We start from the raw sequence: 19,352 nt of genomic DNA, 5'->3' as shown, positions 1-19,352 counted from the left end.
AGTGGGCATTGAATTGTGTCCAATGCTTTTTCTGTATCTCTTGAAATAATCAGGTGGGCTTTCTCTTTTGTTCTGTTAATACAGTAAAATACATTGATTTTTTTCAGAATATTAAACCTTCATTCTTGGGATGCACCACACTTGAGCATAGTGTATCATCCTTTTTATATATTGTTGGATTCAATTTGCTAACATTTTGTTAAGAATATTTTTTAAAATCTATGTTCATGAGGCATATTGAGCTATTGTTTTTCTACAATGCCTTTGTCTAGTTTTGGTATCATGATAATGCTAAACTCCTAAGTTTGAACATCTTTTCTTTCTTCTCTCTTTTCTGGAGGAATTTATGTAGGATTGGCATTATGTAATCCTTAAATATTTGGTAGTATCCACCAATAAAAACATCAGGGTCTGGAGTTTTATTTGCAGCTTTTTAATTATGAATTAAATAACACAGAGTCATGTATTGAGGAAGTTATTTCCTTTTTAATTATGTTAGCTCTGACATGATCTAGAGATCTCTCTTACATATAGAGGAGAAAGTCTTTTGGTGCTGGTATGTCTAACACCCATGCCACTTGCTCATCATTTTATTTTAACAAAGCCAAAATAGGCCTTAGATAGGTAGAACTCACTAACTAGGTAGTCTTTAATTATATTGTTTTGATTTCATTATGTGTATATGTGTATGTGTGTACATAAAACCTTCTATTATGACAAGAAATAACAGGTATTCCATTTGTGATACTTAGATAAAATTTCTTTTTGATGTAAATATAAGCAAATGAGTCTTTTTTTTAATAGATTTTATTTTTTTAGAGCAGTTTTAGGTTCACAGCAAAATTGAGTGTAAAGTACACAGATTTCCCATATCCCTCTTTCCCCACGCATGCACACCCTCCCCCCATATCAATGTCCCCCACCAGGGTGGTACATTTGTTACAATTAAGAAACCTACATTGATGCATCATCACTCAAAGTCCATAGTTTTCATTAGGGTTCACTCTTGGTGTTGTACATTCTGTGGCTTCAGACAATGGTATAACAACGTATATACACCATTATAGTACTATACAGAGTAATTTCACTGCCCTAAAAATTTTCTGTGTTCTGCCTCTTCATCCCTTCTTCCCCGTAAACCCCGACAACCCCTGATCTTTTTACTGTCTCCACAGTTTTGCCTTTTTCAGAATGTCATGTAGTTGGAATCATATGTAGCCTTTTCAGATTGGCTTCTCTCACTTAGTAATATGTATTTAAGGTTCCTCCTCCATGTTTTTTTCTGGCTTGGTAGTTCATGTCTTTTTTACACTTACTAATATTTCATTGTCTGGATGGACTACAGTTTATTTACCTACTAAAGGTCATCTTGGTTGCTCTTAAGTTTTGGTAACTATGAATAAAGCTGCTGTAAGAATCTGTGTGAGGGTTTTTGTGTGGAAATAAGTTTCAACTCTTGGGTAAACACCAAGGAGTACAATCACTGGATCACAGGGTAAGAGTAGGCTTAGTTTTCTAAGAAACGGCCAAACTATCTTCCAAAGTGGCTATGCCATTTTGCATTCCCATCAGCGATAAATGAGAGTTCCTGTTGCTCCACATCCTCTGCAGTATTTGGTTTTTTTAGTGTTCTGGATTTTTGCCATTCTCATTGGTGTGTAGTGGTATCTCGTTGTCATTTTAATTTGCCTGATGACATAATTTGGAGCATCTTTTTGTATGCTTACTTTCCATCTGTGTACCTTCTTTGGTGAAGTATCTGTTAAGGTCTTTGGCCCATTTTTAATTGGGTTGTTTTCTTGTTGTTGAGTTTTAATAGTTCTTTGTAGTTTTGGATAACAGTTCTTTGTCAGATTGACTTTTGCAAGTAAATAGGCTAGTTGGCACTTGGGTATGGCAGCAGTTGAAGGTTGAATGGAGATGTCTGAAGTTTGCATAGAACTGCCTTTGGAGAATTTAAATTTGTTAGCAAGGCTTATTAGGCTGTGTCTGATCTGGATCAACCAGATTTCCAGTTGCCAGTTTCTTGTATGGAACTTGTGTCCCAACCATATTAATCTACTTGCCACTCCCAAGCTATATTTTTTACCTCTATGTCTTTAGCTGTTGTGTGGGTTGTCTCCTGCCTCCTGTGTGCCTTGACCCATCCACTGCTCCATTCTCTTCAGTGCTTATCAATCACACTCTGCCTCTGCAGGCCCTCTCTGACCCTCTTCCTGATGAGTCCAAGCAACTTGGACAGGGACCATCACAATTTGTACTAATTCCCATGCCTACAGCAGCTTCTGATGTAGGTACTCCAAATCCATGTGTTGACCGGATGGATTTAGCCATCAAAATAACCCAATTTTCTCCATGTTCAAACTGCTAAGTTGAAAAGTAAAGCAATATTTTGAGTAATAACGTTGTTAGCCTTGTTAGGAATCTTCAATAAATCATTTATAGAGTCAGGTGTCCATAATTTCGGTAGTACTGAGGCTGACCAGTTTCAATGTCTTTCTCTTCCCTTTCCCTTGTCTTATTTTCCTCCCAGAGGTTTATATTGCTTACCTGTTGTAATATTGGGAGAAAACTACTTCATAATTTTCCCATAAATTCTACATGGCTTAATTCAAATAATATTGCAAAAGGTCCAAGTTAAATATGCTTTTATTTTTTTAACCAATTTTAGTAGTACAGGGTTTTTTTAAGCTGAAGTAGTGAGGAAGTTTGTACATAGTTGCCTGGGTAAATTATTTGTTTAAATGCCTTTTAGAAGCTTTATTTCTCAAGTTAGGTATAAATGTAATTTTCTTTTATATGATTACTCAACAAGATAGACAGCAGGCTTTATCAGTTCCAGACTGTGCAACTTTTGTGTATCAAGTCTTTACTGTTGTCCAATGTGGAAACTTCTTAATCAAATTAATCCACGGTAAGTCTGCCAGTTTTTATTGAACTAAAGATATGTAAATAGATTTACTATTTCTCTTGCACAAATTGATTTCTACCAGGAGCATATGCCAAGGGGGAACTTATCTCATTGAGGAACAAGTTAATTTGACTAGGGAATGCAGGCAATAGCTGCAGTAGAGTACAAATTGAGGAGACATGTTAACTGTAAGAATCAGAGGAGTTTGCTACTGAGATCAGGATTAGGGTTAGTAACTAAGAATTCCATCAGCAAACTAAAGCCCCTAGTTGGATTTTCTAGGAATTGGACATCTAAATCTTTGTTGTGGAACTTGGAGTTGCTATTATTTGCCTACTGTCAATTACATAACAGCAAAAGTAAGATGTCTCTTACTTCTCCCTAATATAATGGTAGGGCTTCTTACAGAAGAGTTCCAGGCTGTGCAGTCAGATTTCTTAGTGGCAGTGCAGACTAAAATGTATGTGAGCCTGAACCATTCCCGACCTCCCATCCTAAATCGGGGTACTTTTTTAACATATACACCCAAGAGAAAAATGCAGATGCACCAATGCTAAAGATAACAACAATTGGCTGGTTCTTGGAAACTATTGTTATGTAGTTTTATAGTTTTACATATTTTTTTGAAATATTTTGCCTATGGTAAGGCTTATTTGCTTTAACGTTTTCTTATTATAGAAGTTACATGTTTTGCCATAGAAATTTCTAAAAATACAAATGCAAAATAAAACAAAACTTCATAATCTCACTGTGCAGAAACAACATTCTTTTGACCCCAATTTTATTTTATAGATGTATATTTTTGTGCTTACAGAAATTTGATCATACTATTTTATAACTTTCTTTTTCATATAAAATTACCATGAACATCTTTCATGTCGTTAAATGTTTCCCTTTATAATGAGTGCATAGTTCAAATTATGGATATTTTATAGTCTATTTAAAACTCCTCCACTACTAACCTAATTTTTATTTTTGCTTTTATAAATGTCTCCTCAGTGAACATTATTAGACTTAATGATTGACAATATAATCCAGTAGATACGTAAGTGAATGAAGACAGTGACGCTCAGACAGACATATGTGGAATGTGTGTTAACTACTCTCCTTTTAGCACTTTGTTTTGCTGAAAGAACTTTTCCGTTGTGTTTTAGAAAACTCACTAGAGGAAAGAATAAGCAGATACATTTTATATTTGTAATTAATTTCAATTTTTTAGTTTGTCCAAGTTTTAAGGAAAGATAGGCATTATCCATCTTTCACTGACATCTGTTCTTGGTGGGTTGGGTATCATCAGGATTGCTCTAATATAAGCCAGATATGGACACCGAATATCAACATATAGACTTGATTTAATTACATGGACATATGCTACAAAGCTGTCCTGCTTCAAATGGAACAATATTATATTTGCCCATAAAACAACAATAAAACATTAGATAACATGTTGAATGCCATGTTTGACTTCGAGGGTCAGGAAGTCAAAAGTAGAGACCATTATTGATTACTCTGCAAAGCAATTTCCCAGATGACCTGCGTGTTTCCAGAAGAGCTGCTGAGTTGCTTTGTGATTCTAAACAAGCTTGACTACTGAAGGAAAGATAGCAAAACTATTACATGTTTTCATCTTTTTCAATAAACATTGGTTGTGAAAAACCAGCAGAGCCTTGTTCATCTTTGTCCTCTAATGCATCCTGATATATTACCTTCCTAAGAGAAGATACTGAAGAGATGACTTTTTTTCACAAAAAGTCTAATGTTTGCTGATCCTGAAATGAATTATTACTTGTTTTATTATCATTTTCATTTTCAAGCCTTCAGAGTTGTAATGTTTTAGAGAAAAGAACATTTTTATAGGAAATTCACCAAAACAATGTACATGTCTCCTTTTTAGTAAAATTGCTCTGCATTTTCCTTCTTCTACACTCGACAGAAAGCCTTGCAGAAAGAGAACCAGTTCTTATATTTTTTCCAGATATACTCTTATGATTTTTATGGGGATCATTAGTTTTTGCTTTTGGTGCACTATTAGTTTCTCTTTTCCATAGGTAATAGAAGTGTGTAGTTAGTCAGTTTGGCAATGAGAAGAATGACGATTACTTTAATGCATTTCTGCCTACTTTACCAGCTTGTCTACAGTTTTGAAAATTCCTTTTCAGAAAGTTCATTGAAGATTTTTAACTTGATAGAATAAGTATTTTATGTAATTTGAAGTTATCTTTTAAAGTACTTTCTTCATTACTGAAACATTATCATGAGCCTACTATTAAAATTATAATTTCTTAAAATCATTATGTGGGTTTGATTAGACTTGTTCCTTTTTTTGCTGTGCTTCTGTAGTTCATCAAATGTCTGATTTTAATTTCCTTTTTAAAAAAGGTTAACTGTTTATGAAACAAAACACCCACTGAAATATATCTTTAACTTTGTATAAGTAGTTTTTTAACATATGATACAACTTAGCTTCTTTTCCTGAAGATGCATGTTTGAATGGCTTATGGCTGAGTCACTGAGAAGTTCTTATGTTCAGAACTTCATTCCAGTGCATACACATGCATAGTCATAAGAACTACTAGTATTTCAAGTTTCTGGATCAGTTTAATTGAAGAGTGTCTTGAGATTCAAGGTCAAACAGACATTTTCTTCATTATTTAACACTTGCAATTAAAATCATGTGACTCAGGACTTTCTTGATACAGTGACATCCATGACAAAATATAGAACTGGATATTGAGGCTGTTGAAAAGTTTTACTTCTCGGGCCGGCCCGTGGCTCACTCGGGAGAGTGTGGTGCTGAGAACACCAAGGCCCCGGGTTCGGATCCCATATACGGATGGCCGGTTCGCTCACTGGCTGAGCGTGGTGCTCACAACACCAAGTCAAGGGTTAAGATCCCCTTACCGGTCATCTTTTAAAAAAAAAAAAGTTTTACTTCTCTCTTTCCTCCATTTTTAAATTTGTTCTTATCAAGAGTCATTCTCTTTTTACCAGGTGGCCGAAATATTTAAGGAATAAATCTGACCTTAAAAATATTTATACCAATTCTTCACTTGCCTATCTTTTTAGATGTCTGTTCTCCAGATGAAGTCTTCTGCAGCTCTGTTCTAAGTGTTCTTATGTTCTAAATCTATGTATGCATGTCTGTCCAAAAACCACTGCTTTCAGTGCTACTTATGCTTTGGTTTGGGGAATGTTATGGTTTGATTCCAACTTAGTCTCCAGTCCTCTTGTTTAGATGCAATGACAGAAGTCTTGTTTAGATGAATGAGTATATAGTTTGTTTCTTTTTTCTTCTTTCCTTTTGTAAAGATGCAGATGTTCAGAATTAGGTCAGTCATAATCCTTAGTCACAAGAGTATGCTGTAGGTCCCTGCATATATCTTATTTTTTTAATAATAAGCACCCTTGAACTCATCTTCCAATCCTAGAAATAAAACATTGGCAATAACATCCATTTACCTATGTGCTCTACTCCTTTCTACTCCCAAAGTAGACACTACTGAAATTATCATTCCCTTGCCCATTGAAAAATAGGTTTAGCAAACATATGCCACTATTAATTACTGCTTATTTTTAGTTTTAAATTTAATAAAAAGAGCATCATGCCATAAATTTTATGGGAATTACTTTTTTCAGTTAACATTATATATATTGCTAAAATTTATCAGTATTGTTACACATATCTGTTATTAATTTCTCATTGGTCTAAAACATTACACCATGTGAATATAGTACAATTAGTTTATCGATTTTTCTATTAATGAGCATTTGAGTTATTTTCAGGTATTTGCCACTCTAGACAGTATAATTATGAACATTCTTGTACACATCTTGTTTTATATGTACAAGTACAAGAGTTTCTCTTTTATATATGGGAATGTAATTGCTGGACTGTACAATTTGTGTTACCCAACCTGTTTTACAGTATTTATACCAACTAATACTCAGCTGGCAATGTATAAGATATCATCTTGATCTATATCCTTTTCAGACATGTTAAGTTTTGCAACTCAAATAGTTATAAAATGGGATTTTATTATGGTCCTGGTTTGCACTTCCCTGTTTACTAATGAAGTTGAGAATCTCTGTTTGTTTATAAACCATACCTATTTCCTCTTCTGTGAAAATAATTCTTTTGCCTGTTTTTCTTTGTCTTAGTTTCTTCTTATCTATATACGAATCCTTTCTATATTCTTAATACTAATCTTTTGTCACTTATGTGTGTTTTAAACACCTCCTTCCAGTTTTTGGCTTGTTTCACTTTTTAAGGTATCATTTGATGAGTGGAAAGTATCGATTTTAATATGTCCGAATTTTTTTAGTCAGTGTTTTTCTGTGTTAAAGAAATTTTGCTCTAATATAAAATCAGAAAGATGTTCATCTATATTTTCTACTCTTCTAAAAGTTTGAAACATTACTTCAAACATTAAATCCTTAATTTCTCAAGTTGGTTTTTGTGTATGGTCTAAAATAGGGATACAGTTTCACATTTCCCCATCTGGACAGTCATTTTCCACCTCCATTTCTTGAGGAGTGTCTTATTTTCCACTGATCTGTCACTTGACTTCAGCCACACATATGTGTAAGTCCAGTGGTCAGTGGTCAAATGATCTATCTCAGTTTAAGTATCATGTTGTTTTACCTAATTCCTAATATCTTGTACAGCAAGTTCCTCTCCTTAATGGTTTTTAGAATCTGTTTGTGAATTTCATGTAAAATTTAAGATATTGTTAAATTGCATTGACTCTAGAAATATTTAGGGAAAATAGACATCTTCATGATTGTAGGTTTTACAAATGGCTTATCATTCCATTTACTTGGCTTTTTAAAATGTTTGTCATTGTATAGTTTTATAATTTTCTGTGTACTCTTGTACTTTTTTGTTAGATTTATTACCAAGTGCTTTAGAGTTTTGTTGCCATTGTAAATGTTGTTCTTTTAAAGATTGTCTTTTCTAATTTTTTACAAGTATATGGAAATGGAATTTATTTATTTTTTTAGTGATCTTCTGTCCAGCTATGTTACTATACTTTTATTTCTCATGATTTGCCTGTATTATTTTGTGTTTTCTATGTAGGCAGTTGTATCCTTTGCAGACAATGATCATTTTGTTTTCTTCTTTCCAATCCTTATGCTTTCACTTTATTTTTCTTTTCTTATTGCTTATCCAGCTAAGAACCCTAGTATAATGCCAAATAAAAGGGGTAAGAGTAGACATTTTTCTTTTATTTCTAGTTTTAAGGGAGTACTCTAATTTTCCCCATGTAAGATTATGTCTATTATGATTTTTTATAATACTCTTTACCAGATTAACAATGTTCCCTTCTATTCATAGCTATCCAAGAGTTTTTACAAGGAATTTATGCTGAGTTTTATTAACTTATATGCATTTATTGAATGATCATATGGTTTTTATCTTTTATTCTGTTAATGTAGTGCATGTTAAAGATTTTCTAACATTAAGCCAACCTTGCATTCCTGAAATAAACTAAGTCAGTTAGTTTTTTCTTTTACATGTCATTCACTTTTGTTTGCTAACATTTTGTTTAGTTTTTTTTACATCTATATTCATGATGAAAATGGGCCTATAAGTTCACATTTTCTTACTATCTTTGGTTTTGGTATCCAGGTATACATTTCTCTTTTAAAATGATTTGGAGGTTTTTTGTGTGTGTTTGTTTTCTGAAAGGATTTATGTAAGATTAGGATTATTTCTTCCTTGAATATTTGGTAGAATTCTCCTGTAAAACTATCTGGGCCTGAAGTTTTCCTTGTGGAAAAATTGTAAATATTACTTCAGTTTCTTTCTTTTTAATATTGAATTAAAGTTTTATTTGCCTAGTAGTAATGTGCAAATCCAGATATCCTAAGTAAATGGCCCATAATTACTGAATTAACATTTTCTAGATCAGACCTATTGGTAATCCAATAATCCATCACTGCTTTTTCAATTTACAAATAATTAATACAAATTTGGACTGAGTCAGTGTTAAGTGAGACAGAATGACCCTTAAGAAAATAAAAGGAAATCAATTAAAATTAGTTTCACATTTTCTCATTTTACCAACTACTAAAGTATTCATATATTTTTATTTTATTTTTTATTTTTTGAAACATAATTCATTGTGCATATCTGTGGGGAACAGCATTGAATATCCATACCTGTGTGCAATATGTGATGCTGAGATTGGGATGATTAGTATATTCAGCATTACACAATGTTTCATTTTTTGTAGCCCTTTGCCAGTTTCTCCCTAACCCCCTTTCCTCTCCCCCTTTCCCATCTCTAGTGTCACAGTTCTGTTCTTTTGAAAGTCCAATGAATTATTGTGATTGTTATATCTTTCTTTCTTTCTTTTTTATTTTTTAGCCCCCACTTGTGAGTAAGGACATGGTATTTCTCTTCCTGTGCCTTGCTAATTTCACTTAGCATAATTTTTTCTAAGTTCATCCATGTTGCTGTGAGTGATAGAATTTCTTTTTTATGGCAGAGTAGTATTCCATTGTGTATATATACCACATTTTCAGTTTCTTTCATACTGATAGTTTTATATACGCTAGTTTTTTATGTATCTGTTTTATTTTATACTTTTTTAGGAATTTGCCCATTTCTTCTGGGTTTTCTAATTTATTGACAGAGTTATTGGTAGTAGTTCCACCTTTTAAAAATCTGCTGTATTGTGTCCTTTTTTTTTATTCAAAGTGTCATTAATGTCTTTTGTTTGTTGTGAAATCAGTCTTTCCAGATGTATATCAATAGCTAACTTAAGTCTTTTATTGTTTTCTATTCCATTGATTCCTGCTCTTGATACCAAAACCAGACAAAGATACATCAAAAATAGAAAACTACAGGCCAATATCCTTGTTGAATATAGATGTGAAAATCCTCAGTAAAATACTAGCTAACAGAATACAGCAACACATACACAAAATTATATAGCATGATCAAGTGGGATTCATCCCAGGGATGCAAGGTTGGTTCAGCATATGCAAATCAATAAATGTGATACACCACATCAATAAAAGCAAAGACATAAACTACATGATCATCTCTATAGATGCTGAAAAAGCATTTGACAAAATTCAACATTTGTTCATGATAAAGACTCTACAAGTTAGGTATAGATGGAAAGTATCTCAACACAAGTAAGCCATATATGATAAGCCCACTGCCAAAGTCATCCTGAACAGGGAAAGGCTGAAAGACAAGGATGCCCACTCTCACCACTCTTATTCAACATAGTATTGGAAGTACTAGCCAGAGCAATCAGAGAAGAGAAGGAAATAAAGGGCATCCAGATTGGAAAGGATGAAGTAACACTGTCCCTGTTTGCAGATGATATGATCCTATATATTGAGCAGCCTAAAGCCTCTACAAAAAAAACTCTTAGAGTTGATAAATAATTTCAGCAAAGTTTCAGGATACAGAGTCAACACACAAAAATCAGTAGCATTTCTATTCTCCAATAGTGAGCATGCAGAAAAAGAAATCAAGAAAGCTAGCCCATTTACAATAGCCACCAAAAAAATAAAATATTTAGGAATAAAGCTGACCAACAATGTGAAAAATGTCTGCAAAGAGAAATACAAACTACTGTTGAGAGAAATTAAAGAGGACACAAGAAGATGGAAAGATATCCCATTCTTTTGAATAGGATGAATTAACATTTTGAAAATGTCCATATTACCCAAAGTGATCTACAGATTCAATGTGATCCCCATCAAAATTCCAATGACATTTTTCTCAGAAATGGAAAAAAAACTATCCAGACATTTATATGGAACAACAAAAGAGCACATTTGCTTAGGAATCCTGAGCAAAAAAATAAAGCTGGAGGTATAACACTACCTGACTTTAAACTATGTTAGAAAGCTATAATAACCAAAACAGCATGGTACTGGTATAAAAACAGACACACAGATCAATGGAATAGAATAAAGAACCCAGAAATCAACCCATACACCTACAGCCACGTGATCTTTGACAAAGGCACCAAGTCTACGTACTGGGGAAGAGACTGCCTCTTCAGCAAATGGTGCTGGGAAAACTGGATATTCATATGTAGGAGAATGAAACTAGACCCATACCTCTCATCATATGCCAAAATCAACTCAAAGTGGATTAAAGAATTAAACATGCACCCTGAAACAATAAAACTCCTTAAGGAAAACAGGGGAAACACTCCAAGAAGTAGGAATGGGTACAGACTTCATAAATATGACCCCAAAAGTACAGGCAACTAAAGGAAAAATAAACAAATGGGATTGTATCAAACTAAAAAGCTTCTGCACAGCAAAAGAAACAGTGAATAGTCAACCAACAGAGTGGGAGAAAATATTTCCAAAATATATATCTGACAAAGGGTTTATATCCAGAATATATAAGGAACTCAAACAACTTTACAGAAAAAAAACAAAACCCAATTAAAAAATGGGCAAAGGAGCCGAATAGGCATTTCCCAAAGGAAGATATACCAATGGCCAACAGATACATGAAAAAATGCTCAACATAACTCAGCATTTGGGAAATGCAAATCAAAACCATTTTGAGATACCATTACACTCCAGTTAGGATGGCTAATAATATCCAAAAGACAGAATGATATATACTGGTGAGGTTGTGGGGAAAAAGGAACTCTCACACACTGTTGGTGGGACTGTAAAATGGTGCAGCCTTTATGGAAAATGGTATGGAGGTTCCTCAAACAATTATAGATAGATCTACCATATGACCCAGCTATTCCACTGCTAGGAATATACCCAGAGGAATGGAAATCATCATGCTGAAGGGATACCTGTACTCCCATGTTTATTGTAGCACTGTTTACAATAGCCAAGAGTTGGAACCAGCCCAAATGTCTATCAGCAAATGAAAGGATAAGGCAACTGTGGTATATCTACACAATGGAATTCTACTCTGCTATAAGAAAGAATAAAATGCTACCATTCACAACAACATGGTTGGACTTAGAGAAAATTATATTAAGTGAAACAAGGCAGTCACAGAAAGAGAAATACCACATGTTCTCACTTATTTGTGGGAGCTAAAGATAAACACACAAACAAAGGGTGGGGAGGGAAGAAGACACTACAATCACAACAGTTCCTTGAACTTCTTAAGACAGGTGAACAGATATGATGCAGAGGGGGGAGAGCGAGAGGGGAAAGAGGAATGGGTAAAGGATGACGAAAATCAAGTACAACATATATTGAGAAGTTAAAATAAAAAATAAAACCCCAAATCATCTCTAAATCCTGAAAGCTTGTCATGTTTCCATTGTAATTCAGCTTGGAATTATATATATATATATGTAATATATATATTTAAATTTCAGCTTGCTTTATTTTTGGCCCATTAGTTATTTAGAATTGTATTTTTAAAATTTCTAAGTTAATGGGAAGTTTGATCCTTTAACTTCTACTTAGTAGCCAGGGTTAATTTACTATGTTGTGAAGTACTAGAGCTTCTAATCTGAACCTCAGAGTTTTTTAAAAATAGCCAAGCTTAGTTGTGATTTTGTGATGTACAATTAAGTCTAGTTAGCAATTTGATTTCTATTTTAGTTTTCTAACAAGTATTATTCTTTTACTCAGATTCATATTCTTAGTATTGCAGATAAAAGAATATTTAGTCTTTTCTGATGTTTTGATTTCTAGGCTTTAAATGTAGTAAATTTCAAAATAGTGTCAGGAGACAATTATTCATCTAACTCTTTCGTTTCTGAACATCTTGTGAGCAGAAGCATGGGCTGCCTTTGTTCCAGATGATCTTTTTAAGGATATTTGTACAGCAATACAGCCTTGGAAGGCAGAGATGTTAGTCTCCCTCCAGAGCAAAAGGCATCCTCTATAATAAAGATAATGGCTTGCTTCAGGGCAAAGGTCAGACAAGTTTACTGCCCATCATAAAAGATTTGGGGTTCCTCAGCTCAGGTTTCTCCTGCTGTAAAAGAGCCACCTATGTGTGCTCATCACTCAGTCCTGCTCACTTTGCCCTTCTGAAATTGGACCTTGGGCAACTGGTAGAAGTACCTGTTATACTGTTATTGCTCTTAGTCAAGTCTTTTGTCTCTGACACAGGAGTCTCATGTCTTCTACCAGCATCCATGAAACTGGCAAGCTATATGAGCAAATAAAAATGAATGGTGTCTATTTAAAGCAATATTTAACGTAGACTCTGATGAGTCAAAGATGCCTATTGTATCTCTAGGGTATTGCTATACCTAAAAAGCTAATAGAGGCATAAAAATTGAATAATTAAAAATTCCTGCTTAATCTGAGAGAAGACAGGAATGAGAACTAAAGAAATAAGAAAAGATGAGATTGAATGCCAACATAAATATGGAGGACTCAAGCCCAACTTTATTAATAGTTATAGTATATTAGCAATTATATTAACTGAACTAAACACTCCATTTAAATGACTGAGATTGTCCTACTTGATTTTAAAAAAGCCTCATCTGCACGGTTTTCATAAGAGACATACTTTGCATATAAAGAATATATATTAAAATTAAAATTAAATAAAAAATGAAAACTTTGGAATCACTAACCAAAATAAAGCTGGTGTGGTTATACTATTATTGAAACAAGCAGGCTTTAAGGCAATAGATAAATAATTAAAGAAGGGCATTTCGGGCCAACCCCATGACTCACTCGGGAGAGTGCAGCGCTGGGAGCGCAAGAGCGCTCCCGCCGTGGGTTCGGATCCTGTATAGGGATGGCCAGTTCGCTCACTGGCTGAGCGCGGTCACAAAAAAGGACAAAAAAAAAAAAGGGGGGGGGGGCATTTCAATTTCATAATGATTTAATTCAATTTCATAATGATTCAAAAATAATTAATTCTAATAAGATGTAAAAATCCTAAGTTTGTATGTCTCTAGCAACATAGTTTCTAAATATGTGAAGCCAAAATTGGCAGATATAAAAGTAGAAATACGTAAATCCACAATCATATTAGAGATTTTAACACACCATTCTCAGAAACTGACATTACAAGCAGATAAAAGAAGCAGTAAGGATATAGGAAAGTTGACAAACATTATTAACCTGTTTGGCTAGCAACTGAAAATAAACATTCTTTTCCAGCTGCTTGCAGCACATTTACCAAAATTGAGTATCTGCTGGGTCATGAAGCAAGTCTTAACAAATTTCAAGGGATTGAAATCATACAGAATATGTTTTTGTACTACAATAGAATTATAAGGGGATCAGTAACAGAAAGATAACTATAAAGTTTCCAAAATATTTGAAATTAGGCAGTAAACTTTTAAATACCAGTGAGTTAAGAAATGACAGTAAAAATGAGAATAGGTATGAAAATAGTGAATTAGATGATAATGAAAACATAACATATCAAAACTTGTGGAAGGCAGCTAATGGAGTTGTTACAGGAAATTTAAGGCTTTAAATGAAAATATATGTATATATTTACAATAAAGAAAGCTGGAAATTCAAGTAATTGAAAGTTTCATCTCAAAAAGCATGAACAGAAAACTAAACCCCAATAAAATGGAAGAAATAACAAAAGATAATGTCAGAAATGAAGCAGAAGGGGGGATACACATTAAAGAAAAATCAACAAAGCCCAAGGGGTGGTACTTTGAAAAGATCAATAAAATTGATTAACCCCTAACAAGATTGATCAAGGAAAAAAACACCAAGTACCAATATCATGGATGAAAACGTATACTTTACATCTTGTGGGGATTCTAAATTCTGCCACTGTGGACTTGCCACTGTGCAGTCCTTTCATCTCTGCAAAATAGCTCTTCCTAGAGCTTCCTGTTTCATTCTGCTAAGGATATGGCCACATTTCAGATTCTTGTTCTTGTGGATTCAGAGATTTGTTCTTGAGTTTTCCTGCTTCTGTTTCCTATCCCTTATTCTAAGATGATTTTTCATAGCCCTTGGTTTGTTCTTTCTCTCTTTTTCTTTCTTCTGCTCTCTCTCTTTCTATCCTTTCCTTCCTTCTCTCTCTCTCTCTTTCTCCTCTTCCCTCCTTCTCTTCTCTCTTTTTCTTTCTTTTTTCTCTTTTCTTTCTCTCACCTCAAACAAGTTAAGACTTTATGAGATTCAGTTTGTCACCTGACAAGGTCTGTGGATTGGGCTTGGTCTACACTTTCTCTCTCCTCTGCTGGCTATATTCTTCTCCAAGACCAATACCCCTTTGCAACAGAACTTACTTGCTACATACCTGACTACTACAAAACTTCCTACCTTTCCCACCTAGTTCTTTGCACTGAGCTGATGACATATTTGGAAAACCAGAGTCCCAAAAGGTGCTGTTCAAGGATTCTTACTTTATCCTCTCCCATCCCGTGGAGTACACTTGAGGTGCTGCACCCCCTTACAACGGGGTACATCTCACTGTGCTTTCCCTACTTCCTGCCCAGTTCTTCGGGAGTGGCTGGTTGTGATGAGAGATGAAGGCTAACAGAGAGAGCAAGAGCAGTGCTTTGGCATGAGGGAAAAATACGCTGCCCAGTCTTGGGTTGTCAGGAAGGTAAAAACACCTTTCTCCAGCAGGTAGACTTTGCTTCATGGAACACAGCGTGGGCAGTGTCGGGTGGGGATTTTTGTTGGTGCCTCAGTCTAACACCTTTTCACTCATGGCAAGTGGAAATTATTTCCAAATTCTGACATAAATTCAGTGGCCTTTCTAAATATTTTATTGGAAAACTGGCAGCAGCTGTTTTGGTGAGGGCTATCCAAATGCTATCAAAAGCCAGAATTGTTCTTTAACCCTTTCCTCCCTCTGTTCCCTTCTCTTCCTACTTCATCTGCAGTTGAACGCTTTTAAGCAGGGGAGTACAGGAGACATAGCTTTATCATTTTTTGAAATTTTATTTATATATCTTTGTATTTTTTCTAATCAGTCTAGTAACTAAATGGAAAATGAGTTGTGAAGTGCTGAACAGTAGCTAGACTGGAGGCAAAGACATCAGCTATTGTAATAAGAGGCCAAGTAAGCTGAGAGGGTCTAGTGAGAATGGAGAATGGACAGAGACAAGGATGTGGTTCGGAAAGACCCACAGCATGGTGGACAAAGACCTTGATGTCAGCACCACTCACCACAGGAACCATGTGGCAGTTACTATGTCGTTAACTTCATGTGTCAGTTCTTTTACATATTTAATATTTTGATGAATAGTTATCATTTAGTTTATTTAACTAGACCTCTATTGGATGTTTTTGTTAACTTACCACTTTTCACTGTTATATGTAATAAATATATTCTATATTTATTTATATGAAATAAATAAATTTCTTAGATTTTAAGTCCTTGCCTAGGAGCTCTTCCTTCCTTAAGTTGGATTCCTGGAACTTAGATTCAGTGAAAGGTCATTAACACTTTTAAGGCTCCAGAAGGCAATGTGGCCAAGTGTGTAAGAAACATCATAGCAACTTGCAGTTCCATTGGTGTGAGAGCTGTGTACTTACCTGTATCACACATTTTCACATTTGGGTTTTTGATTATTTAGTAGCTGAAAAAAGTTGCATTATTAATTTGTATTTCTTCAGCTAGTGAAGTTGAATTGTTTATGTTTGCTGTATGTATTTTATGAATCGTTCTTGATTCATCAAGAATCATTTTTTGGGTGAGGCTTTCAGCATACAGAAAAGGTACCTCCTATGTGCATCAGTGGAAAACTTCTATCCTGGATTTTTCAAAACTATTTATGCATAGCTCAGCCTGCACTATGGAATACCTTACATATAGGGTTGGATTTATTTTGCATTGTTATTAATTTCATTTTGACACACATCTTTTTTAGATATTTCGATTTTGATTTTTGTTGTTCACACATAAGCTAGCTACCCTTGTTTTTGGTAATCCCAGGCATAATTTTTTTATTGTGAGTTGGGCTGTAAGAAGTGGGATAACAAACCAACATGATGTCATAGATGGCACAAGGAGTCTGAACTCAGACTGAAGTGGTTAGCTGGCAAGCTAAGGCACACAGAACTTGGCCAGTATGTGTATGTTTATTTATTTATTTTTTTACCCATATGAAAGTGTACTTAACATACAATGGTTTTTTTTCAGAATTAAAAATTTCAGAAGTATATCTTCTTTCTTTTAATATTGATAGGGCTCTAAATAGTTTGGTTTTTTTATTTCTTCTTCCAAAGGCTTTAATTTGAGTTCTAGACTTTTTTTTTTTTTTTTTTTTTTTTTTAACCTCAAAAACCACAGAAGAAGATATGGTAGAAGTTTCTGGAAAGTTGGAAATTTTTAGACTTTTTTTTTTCTTTTTTTGAGTGCAACTTTATATACTCTTCAAAAATAAGAAAATAGAATGTAGCTCTCTGGGCGAAACACTTGAAAGTTTTGAGTCCTACTTTTAAAAGTGTTAGCACTATCTGAAAAGTGTTATATAGCAATAAAATAGAAAAAAAAAATTAAGTTAATGAGAGGTAATTGCAAAACAAAATTTGGGGGAAGTTTTCTGTTTAAGTTTTTTAGGTGGGAAAGCCATAAAAGAAAAGAAAATGGAGACTTTAGGTATAGTTGGTTGCTCAATGAAAATTTGAAAGTCAGGATAAGAATGGGAAGGTCGTTCTGCCTAGAAAGAACGACTTGTTTTCTTTTGAGGGACAAGAGGAGAGCAACAGAATCAATGGACCGTAACTCAGGGCCGCGTTTGCTGTGTTACACACACACACACAATCTCTTCAGAACCATGCAGAAAGAAAAGGGAGGTCCATTAACTGGACACAAAATATTTTATGTTCTACACTCAGTATTTTGTGCAGGTTGGGCTTAATTTTGTCTATTAAGCTAACCCCTGAAGACTGGTGATGGAGAGTTTCCCATCTTGTTTTGATACAATTGTAGTTCACAAAATACAAATAAAAATAGAATTGATTGTTCTATAACAAACAAGAATAAATTGGTTTCTCTCAGCACCTGGGCAGGGAGATGGCTGGGGTGACTTTCAGCTCAGCCAGTGTGGGAAGGGGTTTGGGCTGAAATGTGACTGAAGCACATTCATGCTCTCAGGGTACGTGCTGCTCTTTCAGGAAACTTGTACTCATTTACAAAACAGGAAAAAAGGAAAGCTATATCCAGCTCATTATTACTTTGGGTTTGCCTATGTTTTCATATTTTGAGGAATTTGTAATTATTTTCAGAAGATTTAGAGAAACATTAGACCTCCCTACTTTTACTAAGTTTTTTTTTTTTTTGAGAAATTGTCAATTCTTCAAGCATAACTTTTTCTGTAAATGCAGTCGGTGGAAACAATTCAATGTGAACAACATTATGGTAGCACTTATAATTATCTACTTTGTACATAGTTATATAAAGTTATGCATTTGAACTATATTGTTCTTATCTTGCCATAAGCATGTTGGTCTTACAAACTCTTACTTTGAACAAATTCCCATTATTTGTGGAATTTTAAAATAATTAAGGCTTTTAGGAAAATTCTATATATTTGAGAAGTTAAGTTGTATTTTATTGCATTAAATGGGTGTAACTCTTTATTAATATCACTTGAATTCTAAAGTTGCCAAAAGGAAATGTCTTCATTGTACATGGTTAGTTCTCACAAAAGATATTGACTCAATACTAATTACTTTTTTTTGCCATTGAGTAGATGGTTATCAGTAGTGTGAGTGTGTCATAGGATTTTGTAAATGACTCCCAAAACATAAGTCAAAATTATTTTTGAAAAGAAAAAGTCCCAGAAAAGGTAAGGTTATAGAGTTTTTCGTGAACACCTACACCTAAGAGAATGGAATTCAGTTAGCTCGCTATGATAAAAAGTGTTTAAAACAAAGATACAGAGTAAACGGCATTGTATAAAATAACAAATTTTATTTCTAGAAAATATTTTACACTAACTGTACACATGCACACTCCCACACAGTACTTAACCACACATCGAGTAATTTCCTTTTAATAAATCTATCACATACTATTATATTACAATTTACAATATAATTTTTGAAGACACAATGGGGAAAGCTTTGTCATTCATTTATAAACCTTCCATAAATTACAAAAGAAAGGCAATCTGAAAAGTATGTATAAAGAGTAAAAACGATTTACAAGTGGTCAAGAATTACAAAATAGTAACCATCAAACACCTCTGCCAGCAACTTTGTTAAGTCTTATTCAAATGCCAGTGATGAAGATTGGCATAGAATCATTTTGAACAGATTTAAATTTAGGATGTTTTTAGCATGTTTTTGGTGTGGCTTATGCATTATGTGGATTACGTGTGTGCTGTTCATTGAAGCACAATTGGGTATGGCGTTTTGACAAATACTGAAGTAACAGAAATCCATATGGCACAAAATGTAACACTAAAAGCAATGAAGATTATCAACTTTCTGGCAGGTTGAAGTACTGGTACTTTACCAAACAAAGTTACTTTCTCTTTTATGAATGATTGAATAAGTAAACATTTTCTGTGTGTTGCGTGGCTTG

Source organism: Cynocephalus volans, chromosome 2, assembly GCF_027409185.1.
Source record: "Cynocephalus volans isolate mCynVol1 chromosome 2, mCynVol1.pri, whole genome shotgun sequence".
In the NCBI taxonomy this organism is placed as follows: domain Eukaryota; kingdom Metazoa; phylum Chordata; class Mammalia; order Dermoptera; family Cynocephalidae; genus Cynocephalus; species Cynocephalus volans.
The sequence above is the reverse complement of the archived record's forward strand: the minus strand, read 5'-3'. Positions refer to the sequence as shown.